The sequence below is a fragment of the Rhinichthys klamathensis genome, unplaced genomic scaffold (genome assembly GCF_029890125.1).
Source record: "Rhinichthys klamathensis goyatoka isolate OS25496 unplaced genomic scaffold, OSU_Roscu_1.1 h1tg000011l_1, whole genome shotgun sequence".
In the NCBI taxonomy this organism is placed as follows: Eukaryota; Metazoa; Chordata; class Actinopteri; order Cypriniformes; family Leuciscidae; genus Rhinichthys; species Rhinichthys klamathensis.
In genome coordinates, this window is record NW_026606564.1 from 11,852,797 (window position 1) to 11,860,976 (window position 8,180).

The following is an 8,180-nucleotide window of genomic DNA, read 5'->3' on the forward strand; positions in this document are numbered from 1 at the left end:
AGAGAGCTGGTCATCTCATTACGAAGTCGCTGATCATTAGGGGTGTAAATCAGACAGTTAATCACGATACGATATCGATTCTCTCAGCCAGCGATACGATATTTGCCGATACCTCAAAAAATTCTACGGTTCGATTACGATTCGATTCAGGGCTATATCGATCGATTAATCGATATTTAGATATTATGTGCTAAGTGTACATAACCGGTTACGTTTATTAACTCGCAATACATCCAAATATACACTCACCGGCCACTTTATTAGGTACCCCATGCTAGTAACGGGTTGGACCCCCTTTTGCCTTCAGAACTGCCTCAATTCTTCGTGGCATAGATTCAACAAGGTGCTGGAAGCATTCCTCAGGGAGTTTGGTCCATATTGACATGATGGCATCACACAGTTGCCGCAGATTTGTCGGCTGCACATCCATGATGCGAATCTCCCGTTCCACCACATCCCAAAGATGCTCTATTGGGTTGAGATCTGGTGACTGTGGAGGCCATTTTAGTACAGTGAACTCATTGTCATGTTCAAGAAACCAATTTGAAATGAGAGCTTTGTGACATGGTACATGGTGGCCATAAAGGGATGGACATGTTCAGAAACAATGCTCAGGTAGGCCGTGGCATTTAAACGATGCCCAATTGGCACTAAGGGGCCTAAAGTGTGCCAGGAAAACATCCCCCACACCATTACACCACCACCACCAGCCTGCACAGTGGTAACAAGGCATGATGGTTCCATGTTCTCATTCTGTTTACGCCAAATTCTGACTCTAACATCTGAATGTCTCAACAGAAATCGAGACTCATCAGACCAGGCAACATTTTTCCAGTCTTCAACTGTTCAATTTTGGTGAGCTCTTGCAAATTGTAGCCTCTTTTTCCTATTTGTAGTGGAGATGAGTGGTACCCGGTGGAGTCTTCTGCTGTTGTAGCCCATCCGCCTCAAGGTTGTGCGTGTTGTGGCTTCACAAATGCTTTGCTGCATACCTCGGTTGTAACGAGTGGTTATTTCAGTCACTGTTGCCCTTCTATCAGCTCGAACCAGTCTGGCCATTCTCCTCTGACCTCTGGCATCAACAAGGCATTTCCGCCCACAGAACTGCCGCTCACTGGATGTTTTTTCTTTTTCGGACCATTCTCTGTTAACCCTAGAGATGGTTGTGCGTGAAAATCCCAGTAGATTAGCAGTTTCTGAAATACTCAGACCAGCCCTTCTGGCACCAACAATCATGCCACGTTCAAAGTCACTCAAATCACCTTTCTTCCCCATACTGATGCTCGGTTTGAACTGCAGGAGATTGTCTTGACCATGTCTACATGCACTGAGTTGCCGCCATGTGATTGGCTGCTTAGAAATTAAGTGTTAACGAGCAGTTGGACAGGTGTACCTAATAAAGTGGCCGGTGAGTGTATATAACATGAATGTTTAATTAAACTCTTTGAAAATTGCACACCCTCTCCCAATTGGGACATTTACAAGTTTAAAAAAAACATGATAGCCTATATGAAAATGAACAAGAACGCAGTTATCTGTTTTTGCAAATGAACTCTTCTGTTATATTAAAGTTCATTGAAAGGATGTATATATATATATATATATATATATATATATATATTGTGTGGCAAAAGCAGATAACTCCACATTTCATGTTTCAGAGTTAAACAAAGCCAAGTATTTGCTATGATACATAATAAAACACTTGGTTAATCTTTGTAACGCTAATCTCCTCAGCTGATATAGACGCCTGTCAAACTTTGTTGTTGTGATTAACGTACACAAAATACAGAGAGCTGTTCACTCACCACTAAACGTGCTGTTTTAGCAAGATTCTGTGACAAAGTTTCAGCTTTTATTTTACTTTTACGCCCCGAAGAAGATATCACGGGTTCATCAAGTTCGCTGAAATCCATCCTCGATCACTTTTAGTCAGCTTGACGAAACTCCTCTCAGCTAGCGCGTATTTTCAAAGTGACAAGCAGCCTTGTCACCTGACCTGAATACTGCGCACTGATTTGCTAAAACAGACTTTTCGGGGCTTGTTGTTTCTACTGTAAAACATGAACTCGCGATGACAGTGGAAAATACCGGCTTTTGTGACAAAGGGTTCAGTCAATCTTGTCAGGCGTCTATTTCAGCGGAGAAAAGTTACGTGAGGATGTGGAGTGTGTCAAAATAAAGGTACCGTACATCGATATTTTATGTGTGGTATCGATGCATCGTATCGTTAGACGTTTGATCGATACATCGATCCATATCGATGTATTGTTACACCCCTACGCGCAGCACTCTTGCGTTGGGAGTGCACGTCTCAAGGATATAGTGTCGGGAAATATCGCTCGGGCAGAATAAGCTCTAGTTCACTCTTCCTACGCTAAGGAATCGAGAGTTGTCATCCAGTCTCTTTGCTAGAGAGAGAGAGAGAGAGAGACGAGGAAAACAAACAAGCATGCAAATAGAAATTTCTCGGCCGGAAAAATTATCGAGCTAATTTTTTTTGTTGTGCGATTAATTTATTTATTGACTATCGCGACAGGCCTACTAAATAGTCTGTCACTAAAAAATGCTCACTACAGACTCGAAATCCAGGGGCTGTCGGAGGGCTAGACAGTTTTAAGGAAGCTAACGTTAGCCTTGACTTGAGGGCTGGTTTCCTTGTCAAAGGTAGCCTGTGAAAATGTATCATAACCCCAGCTGCCTTAGCCCTATACAATTCATTACTACAGCCAGGGGCAATACAGTATGAACCCCCCCTAGACCTGTTGGTTTCTGTTTCCCCAGCCATGTCAGCTAGCCTCAGACTATTTACATGCTATGGTTGCTCTGCTGGTGTTGGTTGGCAACGGAGTAGCCTACCATGCCAGTGACGTAGCCGAATGTTGAAATCCAACATGGCGGCGCCCGTGTAACAAAAACAACATTTTCAACGTACAGTTTTATCCCTTTTGACAAATTCTGCCATTTTAATAATTGTACCAATGATAATAAATAAAATAGATCTGTTATGTCACCGTTTTACAAATTTCAGTTCAATTCATCTTTAAGTTATAAGCATGGCATTAGTTTTCACTGTTATGCTGATGATACGCAGCTCTATATTTCTTCACGCCCTGACGTCTTCGTTGTCAGTTAGGAACCTGGGTGTGCTCTTTGATAGTGTCACGGTGTGGGTTTGGGATTTTGTTCCTTGTTGTTGTCTGTCATGTGTTTCCCTGTCTTTTCATGTTCAGCTGTTCCCCGTTAGGTTTATTAGTCTCCCCAGGTGTCTCTTATTAACCACGCCCCCCTTGTTATCTTGTTTAGCTTGTTTGTCTTCTGTTATGAACTGCTCCGAGACTTGGAGGTGAAGATCCAAATGCAGCTTTATTATAGAATTGCCGTACAGGCAGGGTCAAGAATCAGCAAACAGGACAATGGAGAATGCACAGAGAGAATCCAAGAAACAGGCAGAGGTCAGGGCAGGCAGCAATAATCAGAGTCCAAGAACAATTCAAAGTCAAAAACAGAAAAACAAACACGGGAAAACGCTCGGAAATGCAGACACACAGTACAACAAGACTTCGCAATAAGTGAATGTGAAAACCAGGTATTTATGGTGTGAACTAAACAAGATAACAAGGGGGGCGTGGTTAATAAGAGACACCCGGGGAGACTAATAAACCTAACGGGGAACAGCTGAACATGAAAAGACAGGGAAACACATGACAGACAACAACAAGGAACTAAATCCCAAACCATGACAGATAGCAATCTTTCATTTGAAAATCACGTGAATAGTACCTGTAAAACGGCATTTTCCATCTTAAAAATATATATTAATTACGTCATATGCTCTCATTGACAAATGCGGAACAGGTAGTTCATGCGTTCATGACATCAAGGCTAGATTATTGTAATGCTCTACTGGGTGGTTGCCCTGCACGCTTAATAAATAAACTACAGCTGGTCCAAAACGCAGCAGCTCGAGTTCTTACCAGAACCACGAAATATGACCAAATTAGCCCGGTTCTGTCAACACTGCATTGGCTCCCTATTAAACATATACATTTTAAAATATTGCAATATTGCTGATTACTTACAAAGCACTAAATGGTTAAGCTCCCCAGTACTTGAGCGAGCTCTTAACACATTATAGTCCTTCACGTCTATTTGGGAAGCAGACACACTCTGTCAGTTCAAAGCTAGACTAAAAACACATTTCTTTGACCTAGCATACACATCCAGGCCGTATCCAGAACAGATGAAGGACCTGCGTCTGGATGCGATGACAACGCAGTCCTGAAGTATCAACTAGTCCCTCCCCTGTGAAGGCCTCCTTCCCCTTACCTCTCTACAGATAATCGTTGTCGGGATAATTCCGGTTCGCGTGGCTATGCCGAAGCGATAAATTTCTGTATTATAAATTAAGGCCAGACAAGTAGTTGTTTTTTTTAGGGAAGGACTACATGCCTGCGCACATATATTCAAACGCGCAGACCTATAGAATGAACTCTTAATGCGCATGTGCACGCTATCAGCGTTCTCACAGGTTCGAGTTTTTAATGTTTGCGTAGAGAGAACTTAAGAGTTTTCTGTTAGAACGGTGTCCTGTTAGCGGCCCCTAAGTTAATAACTAATAATCGTTGCGACGGAAGTGAATCAATCAAAACTAACTTTAACTGGAAAATAACTTTATTCTAGAGCTGCCATAAAGCCAAAACAATCTGTTACTTTAATTTCCTATTATCACTGTGAAGCCGCTTTGGAACAATCTACATTGTTAAAAGCTAAATGAAGATAAAAAGATAAATGAAGATGGCTTGACTTGATGGAAGTTATATATACACCACTGAGCGACTTTCGAATGTTCTACCTGTCTACCTTGTAAGGTAGAAAAACATGTTGCTTATGTTTAAAAATGGAACGTATACCTCATGCTTACACATGGTCCAATCCACTATCCCTCTCTGTATACATTAGTGGTACATTTGCATGAGTTGAAACATTCCTTTCCTTGTAAAGAACATGCCAATTGTACACATTCGATGTATTATCATCATCGGACCTCTTAGCAAAATATTTAACTCTCCCATATCTCTCATCAGCACACATGTACAAACATACTCTGACTCATAAAATACATTATGAAATTATTATGAAAATGAATAAAGAAAAACAATACTAAAAAATAACATTAAACAGTATATTTTTAGTCTTCACTCTCCCCGTCGACTTCTAGCTGTTTACCAACGCAGCTCCCTCCATCTGTTTCAGGAGATTTTACCAAGGACGCTGGTTCGCATATACATAGCGTCCTCAGCTTTTAGACTCACCGCAGTCTGTAACATCCTCTGCACTATTACCTCTCGTCATAGCAACCTTCCTGTGGGGGAAATAATTGTCTACCTACACAGCATCGTAGTTCACTGTGACAACGAAGCAACAGTATATTGCATTTATAAAGGCTGTTCACACTCCCCCGGACTCGCCTCATTTGGATTTCAGCATGCAATCAATTTATCTTAGGGGGCTTTTACACTGGGCTCGTTTGCTGCGGTCCGAGCCCGAGCGCGTTTGTTCCCGGCGCCCCCCGCAGCGTTGGTCTGGGTTCACACACAACTTGATTCTATCAAACCCTGGTGCGTTTGCGTGCATATGACGTCATCGCAAACGTGCACGACGCATGATAGAAAACAGAACGTGGGTCAATATTGTGTTTTTTTTTTATTAATTCGCTGCTATTATGCGCAGTTGAGTGAACACTACAGGTTTACTGTGCGTGTGTCACATAAGGTGGACTTCTGCTGCTTGCAAACTGACTCTTTTTAGGAGACAGTGGATTTCCAACTTTGTTGCCCTGATTCCACGCGCAATGCACGAATACACTGCACGCAGGCTCACTCTCGCTCGTATCCAAGGTAAATCATCAACACTATCATCCCTTACAAGCGTTTTATTTAACTAAATACATCACAATAAGCTAAAAACGCATGCGCAGTTTACTTTACTTCCTGAACAAGTGCGCACCCGAGTCCGTGTTGCTTTCACATTCACGCGAACCGCGGCACGGTTCGGGAGCAACCGAACTCAGACCACCTCTTCCAGGTAGTCTCGGGTTCGGTACCCCAGTGCCCACCCGGGTCCCATGACAGCTTTCACATTAGCGATTTTTCATGCGAACCGTGCCCCGTTCCGAACTAAACTGCCAGTGTGAAAGCCCCCTTAACTACCAAACGCGTCCCCCGGTCCAAAAATCCAATAGCTGACTCTCTCTCACTGTCACGTTTAGTGCTTGTTAGTTCATGTTTGCCTGTTAATTTAACCTAGTTTTCCCTGCGTTCAGTTCAAGTTTCAAGTCACATTTATTTATATAGCGCCTTTTACAATATAGATTGTTTCAAAGCAGCTTTACAGAGATAACAGGAAAATGCAACAAAGTTTGTTTCCAGAAGAAAAGTAGTGCCTGAATCATAATCAAACACTGTTCGTTCGTTGGTTCGTTGACCAGAGGAGAACTGGCCCCCCGACTGAGCCTTTTTTCTCCCAAGGTTTTTTTCTCCATCCTGTCTCCTGATTGAGTTTTGGTTCCTTGCCACTGTTGCCTTTTTCGCCTTTTTCGCCTTTTTTTGTTGCCATTGGCTTTTGGCTTGCTTAGTTGGGGACATTAAATTTATTCAACATTTAATTTAATATTCAACAATAATATTGATCTGCCTGCATTATCTCCATTATATGAGAACTAAACTGAGCTGGACGATGACATCACGGTTTTCTCCAGAGCGGCTTTATACACTGAACAAAATTATAAACGCAACACTTTTGCACATTTTAGAGTGGCCTTTTATTGTGGACAGCCTAATGCCGAGTTCAGACTGCACGATTTTAGCCCCGATTTTTGCTTGCCGACAGGTTTTGAGAAATCGCCAACAAATCCCCGAAATCACAGGCAAATCGGTGCTCGTTCACGCGAGTGACAATCACACAGTGTGAATGAGCAAAGACGCGATCTGAGAGAATCGCCGACGAGTCACCGACGCCCGTGAGATATTTGGCATGCTAAATATCTGGACCTGTCGGCGATTCACAATCCTGCTGTGTGAATGTGTTCTGACTGAAACTACATCGGCGATGACCGACAGCCAATGAGAGAGCAAGATACAGGGAGGAGGAGGAGTTATAGACCAGAATATCAGTATTTTAATAGATGGGCCTATATTTACAATTATATCAAACAGAAACAAAGCACAAACATTTGCATGACCAGCAGCAACAGCAGGACATTTGCTAAATTATTTATTTACCCTCAACTCTCTTTGCAAAACACAGTCCTTGCTCCCCTCGTCTTCCCAACCATTTCCTGCATAAACTTTTTTTTTTTTTTTTTTTTGCTACAAATCAGTGCACAGACAATTTGTAGGCTATCATTTTTAATAACAAATTCAGTGTTGCGCGAGAACTCCGGTCTCACGCACGCGTGATCTTCCGTTATTTCCTATCACTTCTCGCGTTTGTTTGGTTGTGAAACGTAGTTTGCGGACCAGGCAGAAGTTGTCGGCGATTCTTTCTTTTGTAAAGTCATGCAGTGTGAAACCTCCTGTCGCCGATCCATCGTGCAGTGTGAACACAGCAGCGACTGAATGTTACCCCAGATAGTCATGCAGTGTGAAAACAACAGTGACCCGATTATTTTGAAAATCGTGCAGTCTGAACTCGGCATAAGGCACACCTGTGCAATAATCATGCTGTCTAATCAGCATCTTGATATGCCACACCTGTGAGGTGGATGGATTATCTCGGCAAAGGTAAAGTGCTCACTAACACAGATTTGTGAACAATATTTGAGAGAAATTGACTTTTGTTTACATAGAAAAAGATCTTTGAGTTCAGCTCATGAAAAATGGCTACTTTTCTTCTGGAAACGCTACTTTTCCTCATGACTGGGTAAACAACCTAAAATACTCCGTCATTTTTGGCCATACATGAAGTCATTATAAATATTTATAAACTATAAAGGATCTACTTTTATTTGTGTACACTCACAATAACAACAAATCCTTGTGTTTTTGTAAAATAAAGAAAATAAACAGGGTACGCTTTCAGCTGTTGCTGTCTCCGCAAGGAACTTTCTGAAAGACAATAAAAAACAAACTCAGCGAATACTTATCACACAAACATAAAACATACGTCTAAAGAAAGCT